The sequence below is a fragment of the Pristiophorus japonicus genome, chromosome 3, assembly GCF_044704955.1.
Source record: "Pristiophorus japonicus isolate sPriJap1 chromosome 3, sPriJap1.hap1, whole genome shotgun sequence".
NCBI lineage: Eukaryota > Metazoa > Chordata > Chondrichthyes > Pristiophoridae > Pristiophorus > Pristiophorus japonicus.
The window spans coordinates 294,350,579-294,375,682 of record NC_091979.1 but is presented as its reverse complement, the minus strand read 5'-3'; the positions used below and the strand labels follow the sequence as shown (position 1 = coordinate 294,375,682).

The 25,104-nt window shown below is 43.1% G+C and overlaps 1 long non-coding RNA gene across 1 annotated transcript; it reads left to right on the top strand.

Moving 5' to 3' along the window:
- The first annotated feature begins 5,140 nt into the window (after positions 1-5,140).
- Positions 5,141-24,388, top strand: LOC139259551 (uncharacterized). Its single transcript, XR_011592594.1, has 3 exons — positions 5,141-5,214; positions 14,492-14,559; positions 21,133-24,388. It is a non-coding gene; the product is annotated as an uncharacterized lncRNA (long non-coding RNA).
- The last annotated feature ends 716 nt before the right edge of the window (positions 24,389-25,104 follow it).

Here is a 25,104-nt window from a genome sequence, read left to right as displayed (position 1 = left end):
CAAGTGATCTTAAGTCGACTTGCCCGACATCGCCTGCCTTCAAGGTCCAATTCACCGCGGCACTGTCGTTCTACGCGTCGGGTTATTTTCAGGCCTCAGCTGGCGACATTTGCGGTCTGTCTCAGCATGCCACACATTGCTGCATTAGACAGGTCACTGAAGCCCTGTACACACACAGGAGGGACTTGATCAGCTTCCCTATGACCAGGGAGGCACAGACTGAGAGGGCTCTAGGATTCTCCAGAATTGCAAACTTCCCCAAAGTGCAGGGAGCAATAGACTGTACGCACATCGCGATGCGGGCACCTTTTCAGGATGCAGCGGTTTTCAGGAACCGCAAGGGATTCCACTCCCTGAATGTCCAACTCGTTGTCGCCCACCAGCAAATTATAATGATAGTGAATGCTAAATTTCCGGGCAGCATCCATGATGCTCACATCCTGCGTGAGAGCACTGTATCTGACTTGTTTAACAATCAACCATGAGGTCAATGCTGGATGTTTGGTGACAAAGGATATGGCCTCGCCACCTGGCTGATGACCCCCCACACCGAAGCCAAGAAGTGATACAACCAGAGACACTCACAATATCGTGGAGAAAACCATTGGAGTGCTTAATCAGTGCTTTAGCTGCCTGGACCACTCAAGAGGTGAGCTCCAATACCACCCTGTGCAGGTAGCTCAATTCGTGGTGATGTGCTCCATCCTGCACAACTTGGCTATCAGGAGGGGACAAGAATTGCCTGAAGAGTCTGACAATCCACCTCACCAGAGAGAGGACGAGGAGGCGGATGCTGACATCGGCCCAGACAATCAGGTTGACGCTGAAGCCATGCCCCCGACCCCTGTACACCGCATGAAAGGGCCCGTGGTGGCATGATAGCTTATGTCAGGAGCTCGTCAATGAGCGCTTTGCCTGAAAGAACGTTGGTGTTATTTATCAGGCTTCACACTGCTGGGTGTGCAGGTCATACATCAATGGTGGGTATCACCTTGGTGACAGTTTAAGTTGATTGAAGTTAAGTATAATTATACCCTTTGATAAGGAATCACCAGCATGTAATGGTGCAGCTATCTGAGCCAATGCACAAACAATGTTAAATAAAAAAACATTTAAACTGAACATTTGGCTGAAATCATCAGTATTTCTGTAAAAAGCAACTCTTTCTCACCCCACCCCCCCCCCCACCGCTTCTCCTCCCCACCTCTACCCCGTACCATCCTGACTCCAAGCCGCCTGGCCGAGGATCTCCTCAGGCGATGCTTCATTGGGAGCTGGGGGTGGGGGGGGTAATGATGGCCGAACCGCTGCTTGGACGGATACGGGAGAGGACGGTCCCGAGGTGGGAACGTGCTCCGTGCCAGAAGCAAGGTGTTGCTCCTGGGTCTCATGTCGTTGGCAATGGGGGTGCGGCACCTTGGGGTGCATGTCGTGCTCCGGGACCACTGGGAGCCCTCTGCCACCAGTGTTCCTGGCTACCAGCTCCAGGGCCTTCATCATTCCTTCCATGTTATATCTTATTTGTTGGATAAAAACTCGGTGCCAACTATGTTCTTGGTGCTTAGTTGGCTTTTTGCTGCTGGTGAATTTGCCTCCCACAACAGCCAAACAAGCACACACCACAACCACACATGCTTTCAGTCCCTCTCGCTCTGTCTCCTCTTCTGCGCATGTCATGATGACTCTTGACCTCCTGAATAGCAGGAATCGAGCGTTGCCATGCCGTTGCTAAGGACGGCGCCACTTTACGGCAGAAGGTCAGAGAGATTTAACACTACCGCCCATTTCATATCACCCGCGGTAACACCCAATTTCAAAAATGGAGACTAGGTGCTTTGAGAATGGGCGCGAAGCCAGCGATCTGAAAACCCATTTTTACCGCCCACGCCGGAAATAACGCCCATTTTTGGGCGCTATGCACAAGTGTAAAATCTAGCCCATAGTCTCAGAATAAGGGGCCGCCCATTTAAAACTCAGATGAGGAGGAATTTCTTCTCAGAGGGTTGTAAATCTATAGAATTCTCTGCCCCAGAGAGCTGTGGAGGCTGGGTCATTGAATATATTTAAGGCGGAGATGAACAGATTTTTGAACGATAAGGGAATAAAGCGTTGTGGGGAGCGGGCAGGAAAGTGGAGCTGAGTCCATGATCAGATCAGCCATGATCTTATTAAATGGCGGAGCAGGTTTGAGGGGCCAGGTGGCCTACTCCTGCTTCTATTTCTTATGTTCTGACCATTGGCAATACTCAAAAGTAGTTTCCTCAAGTTTTGCACCAGTTGCAATCCAGATCAGACACACAATTATCAGTTGGCTGTGAGCCAGAAAGGCTTTTTGTTGTCCTAATTGAGGAAACTATTCATCCAGCCTGAAGTAGGTTTTCCTGTCCAAGTACAAAGCGAATATGCAGCATTCCCAATATGGACAAGCTCGTTTATCTCCCCAGAGAATACCCTTCTAAATTAAACTTCCTTAAAAAGCACCAGCATGGCTTATGATCCTTTCCAAGAGTTATTATTAACATTCTAACTCAGCACAGTGTTTGAGGAGGGTTGTGTCTGCAGAAATCAGGTCATTTTTGGGACCAAGGAAAGTTTCACACTAAGGCACCAAGCATTCCAGATTAGAGCCAGAAAGAAGCAATCACTTTGGGGTGAAGTTTCGGGCTGTGCCTAGAACGGCGCAGCCCCGACCTGAACACCTGTTTTTCGCGCCTAAAAGTGCGTCAGAAAAATACCTCCAGATTCTCCGGCTCCATGCAGGTCCCTGGGAGCTTGGCGCAGCGCGCACACAGCCGCGGGGTACAGAGCCACAGAGCCGCGCCGATTCTACAAGTGGTGGGAGGCGGGGCTAATTTAAATGAGAACGTCGTACCGGCAGCCTTGCGCGTGCGCGTTGGAGTGCACGCGCAGTAGCCCATAAACATTGGCACTCGGTCATTTTTAAAGGGACTTAAAGAAAAGTGTTCATTTGTTGAGCCCATGAAAAGGCTTGGGATTGAATTTTGGTGTCTGAAGGAGTGATTTTAGCAGCACTGTTGAAGAAATCACCTGCTGAAATCAATGAGTGCTGCTTTTCATCCCTCTCCCGTGGTCGAATGGCCTCTGTTATCCTCGCAGCTCAAAGGCTGCTCGCTGTGTCTTCGGCTGCCGTCAGCCACTGCCGCTGCCCCTATCCCGTGGCCGAATGGCCTCAGTCTCCCTCGCAGCTCGAAGGCTGCTTGCTGCATCTGGCTGCCGTCAGGCACTGCCGCTGCCCCTATCCCGTGGCCGAATGGCCTCAGTCTCCCTCGCAGCTCGAAGGCTGCTTGCCGTTGTTGGTCTGCCGTCGAGCCACTGACGCCGCCCCTATCTCCTACATGGAAGGAAGGCCTGCCTGAAGCACCGCAGCTCGAAGGCTGCTGCTGCTTCACACAGGTAGAAATATTCAATATTTTGTCTTTGCTTTGTTTATAATTTTTTATTCAGTTTGGTGCTTTATTTGTATAAGTAAGACTGTTGAATGCTTGTAGAATTTAATTGTTTCCCTTCCACCCCCCCTCGTTCCCTACGCCTGATTTGTAACCTACGCCTGATTTGTAAAGTGTAGGCAAGGTTTTTCTTAGCGTACAAAAATCTGCACTTACTCCATTCTAAGTTCACTGCCTAAACTTTCAAAACAGGCGTAAGTGGCCGGACACGCCCCCTTTTGGAAAACTGAAATTGTTCTAACTGACTAGAACTGGAGCAAACTAAATGCCGAGAATTGCAATTTCTAAGATACTTCATTCTAAACCAGTTGCTCCAAAAAAATAGGAGCAATTCAGGCTGAAACTTGACCCCTTTGTCCTGTCACTGCCCGTACTGGATAAGGACTCCAAGTCTGATGGAAACCTCCCATAGAGGGGTTGGGGCACCTAACAGTTGCTGAATGCCATCTTGTCTTGTCAGGTGTGTGGGTGAGAGAAAGTGGAAACAATGACAAAGAATTGTTCTCCACCTTAAAGAGTGTCCTCCAGATACAGTTACGTATTACTGCTCTGGACAATTGATAAGTATGCAGACAAGGAGTTACTAAGTTCAGAAGTTGCTGAAGCTAAACTCTGGCTTTTAGTCGCTTTACTTTGTAGTGCTCAAGTTTGAGAATTCATAGCCCAAGTTTTTTTTTGATGGTGTACCTTAAAAGGAGTAGAAAACTTTGCTCACCACTGGATCAGGTTTGACAAGGCCAACTACAAGGTACAGCTCCCATTACCATGATCCATGCAATATGCCTAAACTCAAACGAGCAACTTTTACTGCTACAGTGTATGTTTATTTTTATCGCCCACACTAGCAATCCTTATGGCTTCATTGTAGATCAACAGGAGATTCTGCATCAATCTATGACAAATAATGAAAATGAATTCCAACAAGGCAGGCAGTGAGATGAATTTAAGTCCATTTGATTGGATGGCAGGTATTAGCCTGCTTTTAGTGCCTTTGTGTTATGGGATACACTTTGTGTATAATAAACCAGTGGGGATATATTATGGATGTGTTTTGGGTTGTTGTGATCACTGGGGTTATTTGTACAGTGATCTTAACAAAGACCCTCCAAGTCTCTCACCATCCTGACTTGGAAATATATCGCCATTCCTTCATCATCACTGGGTCAAAATCCTGGAACTCCCTACCTAACAGCACTTTGGGAGTTCTTTCACCACACGGACTGTAGCGGTTCAAAGTAGGTGGCTCACCACCAACTTCTTACGGGAAATTAGGGATGGGCAATAAATGCTAGCCTCGCCACTGATGCTCACATCCCGTGAATTAATAAATGAATGTAAAAAATACAGTGGAAACTCTGTAATGATTAGACTGGTGTCTAATGATGGACTAGCATCAGTGTTGAAATAAAATGGTTTTAGGAATGGAGGGTGTTTGTTCGGAAGTGCCCAATATATAAACAGCTTTAGCAGAAATTATGTTGTACAGTCACATGTTATTTCTTTGACATAATTTATCTGAAACAATTCAAAGCACATAATAAAAGAAACCTGTTTTAAAGATCTACCTTGGTTGTCTCACACAGATACACTGAAGTAGAAGAGAATCCTTTTCACAAAGTGAAGACTCCTATTTATTGTGGCATAACTAGTTAATTAACATCTCTTTATTTGCAGGAGCTACTGGCTGTCGACGGTTCTAGGAGACGAAAGGTCTCTGTACATGTTCTTTCCCGGGATATGGATTCCTGTGAGTATTTGTGGTTGTTTAAATTGACTGGTTCATTCATAGGAATTAGGTTCAAAATGTCCTCACAGATTTAAGAATATTCTACATATCAACTGTAATATTTAGATTTTTTTTTGTGTAAAAATAGCCAGCAGCAATAAAGGGCCCAAGTTTCTGGCCGCGCCTAGAACGGCGCAGCCCCGACCTGGACGCCACAAAGTGCGCCTAAAAAAACTTCGATTCTCCGGCTCCCTGCAGGTCTTCTGCAGCCGGGCGCGGTGCAGCACGAGCTGTAGGGGGCGGAGCTAGGTCCCTGCGCTGAAAACAGTGCCGGGACCTCTGCACATGCGCGCTACAGTGGGCGCGCATGTGCAGTAGCTCCAGGCGCCCGAGACTGTGTGGGAGGGGCCCGAAGCACGCAGCTGCTAGCCCTGGCTGAATGGCCTCACTGGGGCTGCGTGCATAAGGCTGCCTCCCACGCCCAGCTCCTGCTTCCTCCCGACCCGACTCTGCTCCCGCTTCCCTGACACTGACCCGACTCCCGCTTCCCCCGCCCCCAGACCGGACCCGACCCGCGCTCACCCGACCTGACCTCCCTTTTCCCCCCGCCCCCGAACCGACCCGACCCGACCCGCGCTCCCGATTCCACCCGGACCTGACACCCGCCCCCAACACGAACCGACCCGATCTCCCTCTGCTCCCCAACCGGACCTCCCTCCTCCCCCGACCCGACCCGTGTTCCGACCACACACAACCCCCCCCCCCCCCCCCGCCCCCCCCCCTGACTCTGGACCCGACCCAACCCAATGCCACCTACCTGTAAATCTGGTGCTGGGGACAGGCCCTGCCGAAGTCTTGGGCCCAGCCCGTTCAGCCTCCCTCCCTCTCTTTCTCCTTCTCTCTCTCCCCTTCCTCCTCCCTCCCCCCTCCCCTCTCCTATCCCCCCCTCCCCTTCTCCATCCCCCCCCTTCCCCCTTCTCTCTTCCCCCCTTCCCCTCCTCCTCCCCCCCTTCCCTTCCCCTTCCTTCCTCCCCCCTTCCCCTTCCCTCCCCCCTTCCCCTTCTCCTCCCCCTTCCCCTTCTCCCTCCCCCTCCCCTTCCTTCCCCCGTCTCCTCCCCCCTTCCCCTTCTCCTCTCCCCCCCTTCCCCTTCTCCTCTCCCCCCCCCTCCCCCCTTCCCCTTCTCCTCTCCCCCCCCTTCCCCTTCTCCTCTCCCCCCCCCTTCCCCTTCTCCTCTCCCCCCCCCCTTCCCTTCTCCTCTTCCCCCCCCCCTTCCCCTTCTCCTCTTCCCCCCCCCCCCCTTCCCCTTCTCCTCTCCCCCCCTTCCCCTTCTCCTCTCCCCCCCCTTCCCCTTCCCCTTCTCCCCCCCCTTCCTCTTCTCCCCCCCCTTCCCCTTCTCCTCTCCCCCCCCTTCCCCTTCTCCTCTCCCCCCCCCTTCCCCTTCTCCTCTCCCCCCCTTCCCCTTCTCCTCTTCCCCCCCCCTTCCCCCCCCTTCCCCTTCTCCTCTCCCCCCCTTCCCCTTCTCCTCTCCCCCCCCCTTCCCCTTCTCCTCTCCCCCCCCCCCTTCCCTTCTCCTCTCCCCCCCTTCCCCTTCTCCTCTCCCCCCCCTTCCCCTTCTCCTCTCCCCCCCTTCCCCTTCTCCTCTCCCCCCCCCCTTCCCCTTCTCCTCTCCCCCCCCTTCCCCTTCCCCTTCTCCTCTCCCCCCCCTTCCCCTTCCCCTTCTCCTCTCCCCCCCTTCCCCTTCTCCTCTCCCCCCCCTCCCCTTCTCCTCTCCCCCCCCTTCCCCTTCTCCTCTCCCCCCCCCTTCCCCTTCTCCTCTCCCCCCCCCTTCCCCTTCTCCTCTCCCCCCCTTCCCCTTCTCCTCTCCCCCCCTTCCCCTTCTCCTCTCCCCCCCTTCCCCTTCTCCTCTCCCCCCCCCTTCCCCTCTCCCCCCCCTTCCCCTCTCCCCCCCCCTTTCCCCTTCTCCTCTCCCCCCCCCTTCCCCTTCTCCTCTCCCCCCCTTCTCCTCTCTCCTTCCCCTTCTCCTCTCTCCTTCCCCTTCTCCTCTCTCCTTCCCCTTCTCCTCTCTCCTTCCCCTTCTCCTCTCCCCCCCCTTCCCCTTCTCCTCTCCCCCCCTTCCCCTTCTCCTCTCCCCCCCCCCTTTCCCTTCTCCTCTCCCCCCCCCACTTCCCCTTCTCCTCTCCCCCCCTTCTCCTCTCTCCTTCCCCTTCTCCTCTCTCCTTCCCCTTCTCCTCTCTCCTTCCCCTTCTCCTCTCTCCTTCCCCTTCTCCTCTCTCCTTCCCCTTCTCCTCTCTCCTTCCCCTTCTCCTCTCTCCTTCCCCTTCTCCTCTCTCCTTCCCCTTCTCCTCTCTCCCCTTCCCCTTCCCCCTCTTTCCCCCCCCCCCCTTCCCCTCTCCCCTCCTCCCCCTCCCCTCGCTGTCAGAAACAGACACTGACAGGACAGTGAGAGACACACACAGACAGTCAAGACAGAGAGATAGAGACACTGACAGACACACTCGGGGCAGGCGGGGTGAGGGGGGGCATCCCAGCACGCTGTTGGAGAGCTCCGGGTGCTGCAGTCGGTAAGTAGAAAATGTTTTATTTATTGATTTTTAAAAAAATTATTTCTTATTAATTTTTTTTGATTGATTTATTGGTTGATTTATTGATGTTTTTATCATTTATTATTGATGATGGCTCTTTATTTGTAAAACTGAAGTGTTTAATGTTTGTAAACTTCCCTTTAAACCCCCCCCCCCCCACCCATTCCCTACACCTGATTTGTAACCTACGCCTGATTTTCTAAAGTGTAGACACGGTTTTTTCGAGCATACAAAAATCTTCACTTGCTCCATTCTAAGTTAGTTTGGAGTAAGTTTTCACTGCCAAAACTTTGAAAACATGCGTAAGTGGCCGGACACGCCCCCTTTTGGAAAAAAAATTATGTACCAAAGTGAAACTGTTCTAACTGACTAGAACTGGAGCAAACTAAATGGCGAGAATTTGAATTTCTAAGATACTCCATTCTACACCAGTTGCTCCAAAAAATCAGGAGCAACTGAGGCCGAAACTTGGGCCCAGTATGTTTACTTGTATTACATTGAACAGATAGGTTTCAACAACTTTTTAATCTACATGGAGTTTTTTTTTTATTTGGAAGTATTTTTTTTAAAATTGTTTTAATCAATGAAAGTTTAATCCCACTGGTTAGTGTTCATCAGTGTATTGGCCATCATTCCAGGTTAGTAAATTCCAGGATCTATAAATTCAGCCGAGACTAATGGGAGCTGTTTTTTGATAAGAGTGCTTCCTATGTGGATGCTTTTTGCATTGTGGATGCATTTTTGCAGCATAAAATTATCCACATGTGGGCACTAAATTGTTAGTTTCAGTTCGAGTAGCCATAAGTTTAACTGATGTAGGGCATTATAACTTTTAATCTCCTGCAGTGCTGTTCTGAGATTGGGGTAGAGCAGAAGGTGCTTTTATCTAGATTTGGTCATTCCATACCTGCATTGAATTCCCACAATGTTCTCTCCAGTAGTGCTGCTGTTGCTCATCGTAATGAGCTGAAGAAAGACATTAAAGAATATTAAATAAAGAAAATGTCCCATCAGCTCTATGTAATCATAGCCCCTTTCTTTAACCCATGATAAAAAGTTAGAAAACTTTTTTTTTCAAAGAGGAAATAAGCTAATACAAAAGGGTTATAATAAAACAATGTGACAACTATTGTGAGGGGGTCAGTTAGTTTAATTTCTTGTTTGTGAGTATGGTGTCAAACTTCAACACAAACATGTGTGCTCACATACATAATTCAACTTTGTGCAAAAATTGACAATAAATGTAAATTTATCTGAACACAATATTATATAGAAGTTGGTCTGTAGTTACACTGGTTTTAAGTGGTTTCCTATTCAATAAGATAACCCATGCATATTGTCATTGTCTAGTTCCCGATCGCGTGCCCTTTTGATTTTGCGTCTCATGGATGGCAACATTGAGAGTTTTACTTTTTTGGCCTGAAACAAATTTTGCTTTAATTTATATTATAATGCTATGAAAGTAGCCAGTTCACAAAAGGGTTAGCTCCCAGAGAAATGCAAGCTATCTGGATGTAGATTAGAACCGTTTGTCAAAACATTCCAAAAAAAGTGCCTTGAATATACTTTCAGCTTGAGACAATGGGGCAAACGTCTTAGACACACTAGAAATGTTTGCATGTTTAATGTTAGAATGATTTGCATTCAAGGTGTGTGGCAGAGGGCTTAGCTCATGCAACATACCTCCCACACTATGACGGCAGGAGTTTTCATTTAAGGTGATGAGCAGATTATTGGCCCAACAAGCCAATCCTCAGCACAGAGGGCTGAGGTAAGAACATAAGATATAGGAGCAGGAGTAGGCCATTCGGCCCCTCGAACCTGCTCTGCCATTCAATAAGATCATGGTTGATCTGATCCATGAACTCAGCTCCACTTCCCTGCCCACTCCCCACAACCCTTTATTCCCTCATTGCTCAAAAATCTGTCTATCTCCGCCTTAAATATATTCAGTGACCCAGCTTCCATCACTCTCTGGGGCAGAGAATTCCACAGATTTACAACCCTCTGAGAAAAGAAATTTCTCCTCATCTGAGTTTTAAATGGGCGGTCCCTTATTCTATGTCCCCTAGTTTTAGTTTCCCCTATGAGTGGCAATATCCTCTCTGCATCCATCTTGTCGAGCCCCCTCATTATCTTATATGTTTCGATAAGATCACTTCTCATTCTTCTGAACTCCAGTGAGTATAGACCCAACCTACTCAACCTATCTTCATAAGTCAATCCCCTCATCTCCGGAATCAACCTAGTGAACCTTCTCTGAACAGCCTCCAATGCAAGTATATCCTTCCTTAAATACGAAGATCCAAAACTGTACGCAGTACTCCAGGTGTGGCCTCACCAATACCCTGTACAGCTGTAGCGGGACTTCTCAGCTTTTATACGCTATCCCCCTTGCAATAAAGGCCAACATTCCATTTGCCTTCCTGATTACTTGCTGTACTTGCATAGTAACCTTTTGAGTTTCATGCACAAGGACCCCCAGGTGTCTCTGTACTGCAGCACTTTGCAATTTTTCTCCATTTAAATTACAATTTGCTTTTCTATTATTTCTGCCAAAGTGGATAACCTCACATTTTCCCACATTATAATCCACCTACCAAATTTTTGCCCACTCACTTAGCCTGTCTATATCCCTTTGCAGATTTTTTGTGTCCTCCTCACAATTTGCTTTCCCACCCATCTTTGTATCATCAGCAAATCTGACTACATTACACTTGGTCCCTTCATCCAAGTCATTAATATAGATTGTAAATAATTGAGGACCCAGCACCAATCCCTGTGGCACTCCACTAGTCACTGTTTGCCAACTGGAAAATGACTCATTTATCCCGACACTCTGTTTTCTGTTAGTTAGCCAATCCTCTATCCATGCTAATATATTACACCCAACCCCGTGAACTTTTATCTTGTGCAGTAACCTTTTATGTGGCACCTTATTGAATGCTTTCTGGAAATCCAAATACACAACATCTACTGGTTCCACTTTATCCACCCTGCTCATTACATCCTCAAAGAACTCGAGCAAATTTGTCAAACATGATTTCCCTTTCATAAAACCATGCTAACTCTACTTGTAACTGGGTCATTCTCACTTTCTAAGTCTAGTGACCGTTAACTTTGGTATTACAGTTCTTGGCTCTTGCTATCATTCAGCTAGATATTGGGCAGTAAAGAGACTCTCTAGTTCATAGAGGACGCAGGCATCGCTAACAGGAGTGACCGGTGGTACGGAACACAAGAGATGCAGATAAATAATCTGTAACATAGGCTTAGGATCCAAATAATTTCTCTTCATTTTGGCCATCTGTATTTTCATTTCTCCTGTGCTCGTGTGATTTTTTTTTCCTCAGCTGAACAAACGTACCATCTGGCTTCGAACCTCCTAATGTCCCTATCTACAAGCTCTCAATATTTCTGCAGCATGTAAAAACATCAAAACGAGTGCAGTAATGTAAAACCTTTTTTTATAAGTAGTGCGTTTATTATATCTGGTTGGCTGCACTTAATTTTTTTCAAGGATGTCCTATAAAAAGACCACATGTCCATTATTTAGATTTTCAGATCTAGCAGTAAGCAGGTAGCTAAACATTTGTTAAACTTGCACCAAGTCATTAGTCATACACATGAAACCCAATGGGTAAATATCCAATTTTGGGCCTCGCCCACGGAAAACACATTAGATATTCAGGTGTCTGCTGTACGAGATTTTCTGACCATTAGTTTAAGTGGTCATAAAATTGTGCACAGTGTGTTCCAGAATTCCTTATGTATGCTCCTGACAGGAATCTCTCCAGTGGATATTTCTATATGCCTGTTCTGCCATCTTGGATGATATCACTTTCTGCTTTCTTTTGCATCACTAATGCATTCCAGGTGCGAAGTTGCAAAAACGATCTGTCCTTATTTGTTCATTTATTCATTCATTCATTCAATGTTTGTCATTACATGGTGATGATGGGGGATATCAGCTGAAAATGTCCCTTTCCAAAAATACATACTCGGGTGCTTGTTATAATTCTCCCACCACTCTTCGTGCTCAAAGCATGTGCAGGTCCCTATCTCCCAGGAACTGAAACTTGTACAGCTTGTGTGTGGAGTGAATGGATTCACTCACTATATGGACCATCCCCAGCCATAGGGAAGGTGGCAGCCCTCAGCAAAAAAATTGATGTATGTAACTTGAAAGTACTTGTGCATGTTCATTTGTTTAAATATACAGCTGGTGCTAATAAAATAAATGGGGCAGTTTCTGCTGCTCTAGGAACTTCCTGAAGCATTTCTGAAATACGTATAGCAGCATTAATGTCACTTTTCTTCTAACCTTGCCCTGCTTCCTTTGTTCTCCCAGACAGATATGCTGACACTATAAAGTCAGGTTCTTTCTAATGGTATGCTACCGCTACTATAAAGGGGAAGGGAAGTTTCAGAGGTATACTTCTGTTTAAAGAAACAAAGCACAGAAACAGCCCATTGTACCTGTGCAGGTGACAGCTCTTCACTTGGAATGAGCTACTCTAATGCCATTTCCCTGTTTTCCCCATATCCTCTTACTGTCTTTGTTATTAAATACTGATCCTATATCCTTTTAAATGATTCGGCTCTGCCTCAATAAACACTTGTGATAAAGCATTCCATTATTTCATAGCTCTCTGTGGGAAAATATTATTTTCAACTTTCCCTTTCAATCTTCTGGTGATAATCCTGAGCCATTGGGCTAGAAATTGACCAGCCTTGCACCCGTTTTTTCGGCGATATCTCACCTTTTTTGCCGGTAAAAGATACTCGCCAAAGTTGTGCGCTGTGGTTTTGAAATATCGCTGAAAAGCCGACCGCCAGCGTGCCACACCAAACAAAATGCAACCGCTTAAAATTGGCAGTTCAGCGCACCCATACTCAGGGTGGAAAAAAAACGCCCAAGAAAAACCTGCGTTGAAGCCCCAGAAACAGCAGTAGGCATGAAGACCAACAAAAAAGGTAAGTTAAAGTTTTTATTTTTAAATTCTTTTTCAGCGATTCATTAGTTAAGTGTATAGTGAATGTTTTCTGATTTTTTTTTTATTTTTTTATTTTTGCAATTTGTTTTGTGATTTCTCCCCTTCCAGGGCCTGTCTTTTTGGCGGTAATAGGCCTCGGACTAAAGTTGACGAGGACCGCAGTTTCCACTGCAAATCCTCGTGCAATGCCGATTTTTACCGTCTGGTAAATTTTGTTGCCAATTTTAGCCCTTTAATGGTATTTTTGGTGAAAAATGCCAGAAAAAAACACCATCACAAAAAAACAATTTCTAGCCCATTTCTCCTCGTTACTGATTCACCATCCAGTACAAACAATTTTTCACCTTTTACCATCTCAAAACATTTTCATAATTGTGAAAACCTCTATTTGATTATCAAATATTCAGTTAGTGAAAAAGACCCGTTTTTCCAAAATACATTCAGAACTATAACCTCTCTCACTTAGTACCATTCTAATGAATCTTCGCCATACCCTTTCCATGTAATGGAGTCTCCATTATTCCAACTGTGGCCTAATCAATGACTTGTATAAATTCATTAGTTCCTTGCTTTTATATTCAATATTCCTATGCATAAAATCTGAAATCCTGTTTACCTTTTTGATTTTTTTTTTCTACCTGCATTTGTTCCTTTTTTTTTAAAGAGAGCTTTGTATCTGCACCCTTGGATCTTGCTGTTCCTCCACTTTTTTAAGAATATTAACATTTATAGTATTAACATTTGCTGTCACTGTTCTTTTTCCCAAAATGTCCTTCACATTTCTGTGCATGTCATTGCATCTGCCACCTATCTCTTCATTTCACTAGCCTGTTTGTCCTCCTACAGTCTTCTGCACTCTTCCTCAAGTTGTAATACCCACTAATTTTGTGTCTTCAAAATTATGCATGTAAATGGCAAACAAAAGCGTTTTGGTACAATTCCTTGGGAACAACACAACACATGAATCCCTACAATCCAAAAATCATCCTTTTTTAGCCCTGCTCACTACTTTCTGTCCCCAGATATATATCTCTATCCATGTGGCTACATGTAATTTAAAGTACTGGTTCATGTTACTCAGCAAGTATCCTTCCAGGGAGGAAAAATGCAGTAACAAATGTATTTAACCAGTGAAAATTTGGTATTTAGAGATGAAAACCGAAAATGCTAGAAATATTCAGCAGATCAGGCAGCATATGTGGAGAGAGAAACAGAGTTAACATTTCAGGTTGACGACCTTTTCATCGGAACTGATATTTTGGTTCCCCATGGCTCCAGAGCAGTTCTAGTCATTTCTCTGACTGAGCAAATCCACTGCAGTGTAGCTCTAATCTGTAATTTCAGATGGTCTTAGACATATTGCAGCCACCTGGGAAACCTGCTGCTGGTTGGGCAAGCTGCATATCTACATTCACAGCAGCAACTCCTGTCTTTCTCCCAATATTTTTATGAAGGAATGTATGATTAAGTTGAGCAATCATTTAAAGTTTTCCTATCTGCCCGTATCCTCGTACAATTTTCATTTGAAAGCATCCTGGCAGAATGGTGAAAATGCAGAATTTGTAACTGAATTAATTGCAATTGAAAAACAGTGAATTTTTTCAGTAATTCAAAGTTCTGTGGAGTGGAGATCGAAGATTAGATTTTCACGACCTGTGTACATATTGAGAACATTTTAAGTACTCGTCATTGATGTGTGATTACTAATATAATTCTAGGCCCTGTTGTTGAACAAGCTCCATGTCAAAATGATGTCAACTTGACTCCTGCGCCGCCCTTGCCCCAGGTAAGTGTGATTTTTGACCCATTTACTTCCTTCTCTGCTTCCGTAATACATACATTGAAATACCTTGAGGAGTGGAAGCTCCTAAATTGACAAATTAATAACTTGCAGTTCCTTTGGTGTTTTTGAAGTTCTAGCACTAATCTTTTAAATTAGCTTCAATTTGTTTATATTTCCCATTGCACTCCAAAGTTGTTTAAAGTTGTGTTCAGTGCCAAAGGTACAACATTGTCGAGCTTTGACCTCTGCAAATTATTTTTAACCAGAAACATTGAAACTAATTATGAAGCCATGAAAATCAATAGAGCTGAGTATTTTACAGCGATACTGAGATGATGCTTTTCTTCATTAAAATAGAAGCATGAGCAGGCCATTCGGCCCCTCTGGCCTGCTCTGCCATTCTATTAGATTATGGCTGATCGGTACCTCAACTCCATTTTACCTGCCTTTTCTCCATATTTCTTGATATCCTTGCCTAACAAAACTCTACCGATCTCTGATTTGAAAATTTCAATTGACCCAGCATCCACAGCGTTTTGAAAGGGAGAATTCCAATTTTCTCTACCCTTTGTGTGGGGAAAAAATGCTTCCTAATTTCACTCATAACCGATGTAGCTGTAATTTTAAGATTATGCCTCCTTATTCTAGATTTCTTCACCAGAGAAAATAGTTTCTCTGCATGTACCCGATCAAATCCCGTTATTTTAAACACCTTGATTCGATCACTCCTCAACCCTCAAATGTTAACAGAAAATCGCTTCCTTATTATTTTTTCCTTCATGGTTGACTGATACCAGCATGAAATTTCCCTGTACCATAATTTTTACTGGTGCACAAATTATTATTTTTTTCCCCTTTCCCAGCTTGATCTCCCCATACTATGCAAGATCCTTGGCTGAGATTACAGTCAGGGACTTGCATCCAGGTTTCTAACATTGCCATTCTGAAGCTGGGAAATGTGTGATGGTTGCTTCAAAATGATGCTAACACTCAACCTTTCCCTCCCTGCCTCTGGATAAAGTTCCTGGCTCCACTTCGTGCTTCATAGTAACATGATAATGTTTTGGGTAGGAGAAGGCCACTCTAGCCACCTGTCCAAACCTCCTATCAGATTCTATACTTCTGGAATTAACTGCTCTGAATTTTGCTTACTAACTGGAATTCGTCTAGTCTCAAACTTCTGTTTTCTGTTCCTCTACTCCCAGTAATCTATTCCCTATTTCTATCATTCTCTTACTGAAAACATTTTGCCTAAACTCCCAATTTCTTTTCCTACATTTTTTTATTGCCTCTTGCTTGAATCCTGTGCCAACAGAAGAACTTTGGATCTAATTTTTCCATACTCTGAAAAATGTATTGACTAGCCTCAAATACATCCCTCATCAGTTCGAGGGTAGACAATCTTTTCTTATAATCTAGTCCTCTGAGTCATAGCCGTGTTTTGGACTAACCCCACCCCTAGTAATTCTTTATCTTTCCTGTAATATAGAGACCAAAACTGAACACAGACGTAGTCTCACCAATGCCAGAAACAACTTCAGAATTGCTTCTTATTTATTTTCTTGACTACCAGTAAATAATAAACTGTTTGTGATCTTATTCACCTCACCCCTTCGATCTTTTTCCTGCTGTGTTACCTCAAGCACGTTGCCGTTTGATACGAGTCTCATGACATTTACCTAATCTAATGACTTTACACTTATTTGTGTTTAACTCCATCTGCCACTTCTCTGCCCAAAGATCCTTTGAATTCTTGCACAATGGTTAGCATCATTGGCCATCACATTCAATTTGGTCTCATCTGCCAACTTGGCTATTCTCCAAGACACTTATATAAAATTAACAGCAGCAGCAGACACAATCCCAATCCAATGCATCCACTGGCAACCAGTTTCCACTCTGATACCTCCATGACCGCCACCCTTTTCTGTCAAGGTTATAGCCACACATCAATCCAGCCTACTACTTTGCCAGCTGTCCCATGACCATGTACCTTGTGAATCCATCTGGGTTTTTTTTTTAAGGATAGTGTCAAATGTCTTTATGGATTCGCTCATATTCACCGGATCTGTATCCTGCTCAAAGAAATCCAGTAAATTAATCAAATATGACCTGCCCTTTCTAAACTTGTGGTGGCTCTCTTTAGCTTAACATCACATAGGAAGGCCCATGTCCTTCTCGATGATCCCTCTTCAGTGTCTCAAATACTTCTCCCACAAGTTATGTAAGGCTTACAGGTCGATAATTTGAGGGTTCATTTCTTGCTCCCTTTTTAAAGATGGAGTTACTTTGCTACTTTCCAATCCATTGGGATGTTACCCAATTGCATTTAGCTTTGAAAAATAGGGGATTTTCAATCTTCTAAGCCAACTGCACTCGTACTCTTAGATTGCCAGTGTGTGGAACCTTGTTTAACCATAAGCTTTCTTAACCTGCCTTATGCCTTCCTATGTGACGCTAAGGTTTTCCAACTTTGCTCTTTCCCTTGTACTACTACCTTAATTCAGGCATCTGTCCCTCTGTTGTAAAAATAGTCACAAAAGTAATGATTTAACAGCTTTCACTTTCCTGTTTTCAGACTCTACTTCTCCACCATAATTGGTAAACGGCCCAACATCCCTCTGTACCCTTTTATTGCTCCTGATCTATTTAAGGAATGCCCTCTCAGTGGCATTTATATTTTCTGCTGTCTTCAGGACAAACTCCTTCTTGCTTTGTACAAGTTTGTTGACCTTCTGCTTGATTTGATGGTTGTCCCTATCAGGTTAGATGCAGGAAGAATGTTCCCGATGTTGGGGAAGTCCAGAACCTGGGGACACAATCTTAGGATAAGGGGTAGCCCATTTAGGACTGAGATGAGGAGAAACTTCTTCACTCAGAGTTGTTAACCTGTGGAATTCCGTGCCGCAGAGAGTTGTTGATGCCAGTTCATTGGATATATTCAAGAGGGAGTTAGATATGGCCCTTACGGCTAAAGGGATCGAGGGGTATGGAGAGAAAGCAGGAAAGGGGTACTGAGGTGAATGATCAGCCATGATCTTATTGAATGGTGGTGCAGGCTCAAAGGGCCGAATGGCCTACTGCTGCACCTATTTTCTATGTTTCTTTTCTGTGCAATTCAGACTTTTATATGTGCCGCCTTTTTCCCTAATGCTTCCAGGGCATCTTTCATCACCTCTATTAGTTTTGTCCTTAACTTGTTTCGGGGATAAATTGCCTTACAATGGGTTTTTAAAAATCTCCTTGTAGCTTTTCCATGTTTTCTCTACATCCTTCCCTTTAACATTATTCCCATATTATTTCCTTCATGCAGCATTTCATTTTCTCTAAATCTAATCTCTCAAAATCCATTTTGTTAACTGCCTTTATGTTCTGTTCCGTCCTCATAGTAACAACACTATAATCACTAAATCCCAAATGTTACTTACTTCAACTTGGCTATTACAGTCTCTTCATTAGTTAGGAACAAATCCAATATTGCCTCCCACATACGGGTTCTCTGACCTGGTTAAGAAAAGATTCTTGAAGATTTAAATTCTCTAACAGTACAACTGAGGCCTTAGCACTGAGCTTTTTTTTTTAATACCCTCCCACAGCAATACATCCACCTCCTTTTTTATTTTGCAGTGGCCTGTAATACATTTCTACCACTAACGTTCCTGCCCTGTCTATTTTCTAAATCAACGCAAAGACTCCATGCCAATCCCTAGTTCCTTTTCCTCAGTGTTGTATAAATCTTCCCTAATTTCCCCATCCTTCTCTCTTCTTCCCAAAGCATGCACACCCTGCAGGTCTGTTCTCCACTCCTCTTCCTAATTTAGCTAGGTTTTAGTAAGTCTGAGATATCTGATTTGCCATCATTTGCAATTCATCCATTTTATCTCTTGCGCTGCCATCCATTTCTGTCTGCTTCAGTGTCTCGCTCTATCGGGATAGTCACAACCTCGTGCAAAGTATATTACAGATACTTTTCTTCCTTGGATCTAGTGCCCAGTGTATGCAATTGGTGATCAAGGTCATCAGTTTGCTTCATGGGACCCGGTTTATTGGCAGTCTATGTAAATGTACTCCTGGCTACTTTGAGAATCCAGGATGATCCACATTCAGCATGTCACTTATGCCATGAGCTTAGTGTCAACAACAGGCAACTCAGTTGAGGTATGAGACGAAGTGTTTTGAATATAAAATTATAGAATACACCTATATGGATTCTAACTCCTTCAGTAGAGTGGGGAGGGAATGAGTTGGTATGTAGGGTGGGGACACCCCATCGGGACACTACTGGTGGGGTGGTCTGCACCTTTATTGTCAACTTGCTTTTTTCTTCCACCAGACTCTCAGGCTATTGGAGCCCGCTCCGCCATGACACTTTTTCTTGTTTCCTTTCTATTTAATACCCCTGCCGCAAACTCACTACGTTTGTCTCCGGCGGAACCAGACTCTTCGTAACTTCAGCATCCTATTTGATCCAAAGTTGAGGTTCCATCCACGTATCTCCACCACAAAGGCTGCAGCATCACCTGCTACCACATCAATGTCAGCCCATCTGCTACTATAACTCTCATCCAGGCTTTTTTTACACCAGACTCAACTATTCCAATGCTGGCTGATCTCCCATCCTCCACTCTGTAAACTTCAATTTTACTCACCCACCACCTGTCCTCGTTGACCTACATTGCCTACTTGAAAATTCTCATCCTCATATTTACATAGAAAATAGGTGCAGGAGGCCCTTCGAGCCTGCACCACCATTCAATAAGATCATAGCTTATCATTCACCTCAGTATCCCGTTCCTGCCTTCTCTCCATACCCCTTGATCCCATTAGCCGTAAGGGCCATATCCAACTCCCTCCCTGAATATATCTAACAAACTGGCATCAACAACTCTCCACGGAAGAAGTTTCTCCTCATTTCGGTCCCCTTATCCTTAGACTCCCCCTACATCTAACCTGTCCAGTCCCGTCAGAATTTTATATGTTTCTTTGAGATCCCCTCTCATTCTTCTAAACTCCAGTGAATACAAGCCCAGTTGATCCAGTCTCTCCTCATCTGTCAGTCCTGCCATCCCGGACTTCAGTCTGGTGAACCTTCGCGCCACTCCCTCAATAGCAAAAACTTCCTTCCTCAGATTAGGAGACCAAAACTGAACACAATATTCCAGGTTAAATCCTTTTATGCCCTTGCCCCTCTCTATCTCTAACCTCTTTCAGCTCTACAACCCTCCCCAAATTCTAGCCCATCTCTGTGCCCAATCATTGGTGGCTGTGCTTTCAGCTGCACTTCCCTCCTTAGGCCTTTTCATATCCCTCTCCTCCTTCACGATTATCCTTTGACCAAGCTTCTGGTTACCCCTTCTAATATATCCTTCTTTGGCTCAGCATCTGTTTTTATGTATTACTTCTCTGAAGTGCCTTGGGACGATTTTCCACATTTAAGGTGCTATATAAATGCAAGTTGTTGTTGAATTATAGGTACAATCCCATATCACAGTACTGTCTGATATCAGTTGCTGTGTTCTTTAAAGTGCTGTACCATCTTGCCTTGGGAGGATCAAACTGTCAACTTAGCCAAGTGTTATATTCTTGGGACCTAATTTAAAAAATAAATAAGTGTGCCATTTTACTGCATTCAAGAAAATCCTTGTCAAATGATTGCATATTGTCAAAAGGATGATGGGACTGCTGCCACTACAGGCTACTTGCTGGGTTCTGTTTGGTGTAGAGGAAGTTAAAATAGATTGGCAGTTCTTCGAATTTGGGGCTTGGATTCTGGGAAATTCAAAATAATATGCCACCAGGGAGCAGTACACAAATTAGTTTCAATTCACTCCCTGAGAAAGAAAATGTCTTCTCCTGATTGCCACAATAACAAGAAGTTGCTGCACTTAAAACATTACAAAGCAGACAGCTGCAGGTTAGAAAAAACTATTTCTTCTAACTGTCTTGGTCAAAAACATCCAAATTTCACTCAGCCCACCTCCAGTGGCTACAAACTAAGAAATAAACAGCTCTACAATACTGCGAATCATTAGAAAACGGGCTCGTGGTGTTTGTCTTACGCAACTTGTTAGGCATTGAGATGTTCTGAGAGAGGAATAATTTATTTCATAGAATGGTTACTGCAGAAAAGGAAGCCTTTCGGCCCGTTGAGCCCATGCCTGCTCTCTACAAGAGCACTTCAGCTAGTCCCACTCTTCCGCCCTTTCCCCGTAACCCTGCAAAAAAAAAAATTACTTATCCAATTTTCTTTGGAAAGCCACGATTGAATCTGCCTCCACCCTCTCGGGCAGTGCAATCCAGATCCTAAACACTTGAGAGTTGGTAGAGCTTGGAATACTTTACCACAGCGGGAGGTTGAGGCAGAGATTATTGCATCATTTAAGGGAAAATCACATAAATATTTGAAGCAGAGGGAGATAGATGGAGGGCTGCTCTTGGAAAAGACATGATGGGTCATGTGACCTCAGGCTAGGTTATAAATGTCTATACTGTGTCTGTGTGTTTGGTACTTTGTTCAGCAACTGCCACTTTGTTTTCAGATCCTAATCGAACAATCTGACCCCGTTTTTCTTTTAGCCAAGCATAATTGAAGACATGACTGTGTTCAAGCGCAGTCTACCACTCTTTCCACTGGCAAAGCCGCACATCAATTTTATGGCTGCAAAACTCTGAGATTATGGAATACTGACGCTAAGGAAGGAAGACCTGAATGAAAAACGTGAATGATAATATCCATTCTGCTGGGGTTGGGGGTAACTTTCATATGAGATCATTTCTTTTAAATTAACTCTTCAGTTAGAAGTGTACAAATTTAATTAGTTCTGTATACTTCTTGCCTGTTGATAGTTCAGCTAGCCGAGTGACATTATTTTAAATTACTTGCCCATAGAAACTTCAAACATAAAATTGGAATTCTACAAAACACTTATGTATAAACCAGTGAAATTACACTGTGTAATATATTTGAAACAAGTTTCTTTTGTGATAGAGCACGAGCCTTATAATTGAAATCTATACCATGTTTTTATCTTGTATACAAGTTTTGTAGTATTGACATTTTATGTGCTCATACAACTGGTAGTAAAATGCTGGAAACTTTTTTTTCTTTTTCTGTCAAACTACTTTCTACAACAAAACTGCAGAGAATTCAGATGTCTTCTAAAACTGTCTAGTTTCTGAATTTGGATCTGTATTTACGTGAAACAAGATACCTTGACTTCCGTAAGTTAACATGTTTTCAAGAAGTCAGAAGATCATGTTTACACAGTGCTGCTAAAGCAGAGTAGATAGAGAAATTGCCATTGTTGACAGGAAGTCAGACCAGATGATAAATTTACTCTGAGATCGTGTTGAAAGCCTGTCAAAAATAGCCTGTTGAAAAACATTAATAGTTAAGGTTTTTCCAGTAAAACTGGAAAATTTTAAGTCCATTTCTTTGCACTGTCATAGTCCAGTTAGAGAGGATAGGATTTTCCTTTTATATTTTAAATGTTTTTCTTTTATAGTAGTAAAGGAAATATGAGGAAAAGCACAAAAATTGGATTCTATACAAAACAAATTTGTTGCTGCCACTTAAGTTATAGGAGGCACAAAAAAAATTAACATTGTTCAACATTCAAGAAAGATCACATAGTCCAAAATGTCATAACCAGTCTTGTGTAAAATTATCCACCAGTGCTTAACACTTAATTAAGTGATAATTTTGAAAACATAATGAAGTCTGTAGAATAATAGATAAGAGGGCATTAAAGGTGGTAGCACAACAAATGGGGATTTGGATGACATGAAACTAAAGCAGAAGAGTGAAGATCACATATAACTTTGTGAACATTATCTGAGCACGAGGATTGTATTGCAACCTTGAACATCCATATTTCTTGTGACTTTTTCAGTGACAACAGTGTGTGTGTGTGTGTATATATATATTATTAGCAGCTCTGTGATACAAACACGAATATCAACTGTGTGATCAGCAAAAGCAATTTACAATATGACCTCTTGATAGTGATTAATCAGTTATCTCACTATCATGCACTATATATAATATGCAAAAAGAACCAGGATTCAAACACAGAATTGGTAAAGCAAAAAAAAGAGCTGCAAAATTTTATGGTCTAACTTTGGGTTGCACTGAAGAGTGAGTCTCGGCTGTTGCTGCATTTTGTACAATTTGGAGCAGCCACCAGCTAACGACTAATAATTCCAGTCTCTGATATTTGATAGCAGTAATTCATTGTCGTCCCCTCAATCTTTGCCTACCACGAAGTTACTTGGGTGAAATTGAAGTGAGTTCTTTAAGTTTACTTATGAAGATTATTTGATCAAGTTTGAAGGTTCACAACTCCAGAGTAAAGTGATGTGTTGCTATTGAAAGCCATCTTTAATTTCAAGTGAACTGTGCACCTGACATTCAGTACGATGCCCTTGCTTGTATTAAATTACGTGAAGACTTTTTAACTAGCATATTTATGACCAGACCATTTCCTATTCAGTTTAGTGTTTCGGCAGCACTGAGCTGTGAATCTTGCTTGGTCCCAAAGTCTAGCATCTTGTGATGCAAAGCTACAGACGCAGGTACAGTTATTTCATGAGGGAGTTTAACAAGCATCTATTTGTAACAAGTATCTGGTTAGCAATGGAAAAAGTCAAAAACAGTTTGCCACAGTTTCACCTCTGAGGAACTGAAGTATGCTGTGGTGAAACTAACATAGAGGCTACCAATTTTCTAATTAATTGAAAAATATTTAGGATGGATATATTTGATTTTAAATGTAATAACCCATTGAATTTTAGGATTTTGTGTCTAAAGTTTATATTTAAATTAATCCCTTCAGGAGTATTTTACTCTTTTTACAGGGCTTGTTTCCCCATCCCACCAAAAAAAAGGACTCTGGTTTATGGGATAATGCAGCAATATTTCAGAAGTATTGGAATTGTGATCTTGCAGAATTTTGAAAGGTTGTCAGTAAATGAATGATTCCTGTGAAATCATGGCTGACAAGTTAGAAAACCTTTCTTTAGATTTGATTAATACTGTCTTTGGGTCACTTTCTCTCAATAATCCCAAGGCAAATGCTGTGATTTCTACATTTCAGGAACAGTATGTTATATTGGATAAAATTAAAGTGACAATTGCCCTGATTTTTTTTAAGAAATGATTTTGAAAATATTAGGACTCAAACTTGTATACAGTTCTTTCACATATTTCACTTGAACAGGTGATCCAAAATATATATCCTACTTTCTTCCAAGTCTTTTGGGTGTTATGGTGATAGTTGTACATAGGCATTATCTGCAATATTGTTACAAGCCAGCAATAACTTTTGCATTTATATACTGAATATCCATCAAAACTATCTCAAAACCTTTGGCAGTTTTGGAATTATTACAGTATAACACATAGACCAGATAATTAGCTGTCAGACTAACAGATAAAAGTTCTTTAAAGAAAATATATTTTGCTGTGACATGTTTTCTAATCCTTTGCTGCAGTGTTATTTTTTTCTACCATATTTCCAGCATTTTATTAAAGTGTGTGTGGCAGTGCAGTTTGACTCAGGCATATCCATGGATTCTGTAAGAGGAATCCAAAGATGCAGCTTTTTCAAGCAATAACAGCCAACAGAGTATTTACAAATATTCAGTCTGTTTTTATGGCTTGTGAATAGATGTATCAATTTTTGTTGAATGTGACATAAATTACTTATACCAACATAAATTTGAGGTTTTTGGAGCAGTTGAGGTAGAACTGGATGCAAATAGCATAGCTACTGTCTACTGAAAGGATGTTTCTGTTTGCAATAAAATAAACCTTATGATCATCCTCAGCCAACATTGATGTCAATTGTTCAGTTTTTCCAACTATAATGAATTGTCACACAATTGAAAATATTGCCCAACATTTAAACATATACCTACCATTTCTCAATTAAATACCATGTGAACAGACCCAAAACAAAGTCTTGAGAACTCTCTCTTCATTTTATAAAAATGAACATGCTGGCAACTAAATATGCACCTGTAAACATTATGTTCATCATCCCAGTAACTAAATAAATATCAGTTATCTGTCTTCACTCCAGGAATTTGAGCCCATAAATCTAAGCTGACATTCCAGTTCAGTGCTTCGGATGAGACGTTAAACCGAGGCCTCGGGTGGACGTGAAAGATCCCACGGTACTATTACGAAGAAGAGCAGTAGAATTATCACCAATGTCCTGGCCAATATTTATCCCTCAATCAAAATCACAGAAATAGGTTATCTGGTCATTATCACATTGTTGTTTGTGGGAGCTTGCTGTGCGCAAATTGGCTGCATTACAACAGTGTCTACACTCCAAAAGTACTTCATTGGCTGTAAAGCACTTTGGGACGGCCAATGATCGTGAAAAGCGCATATAAATGTAAGTCTTCATAATTGATGGGCCCATCCAACACTGATTGATTGGTGAATTGGAAGCCAAGATGCTGAGAACTGCCCATCAGAAATAATTTATCTCCCAACTTCAAGATGGGTTTCCTCTAATCTGATTCTGTATTCTGTTTGAA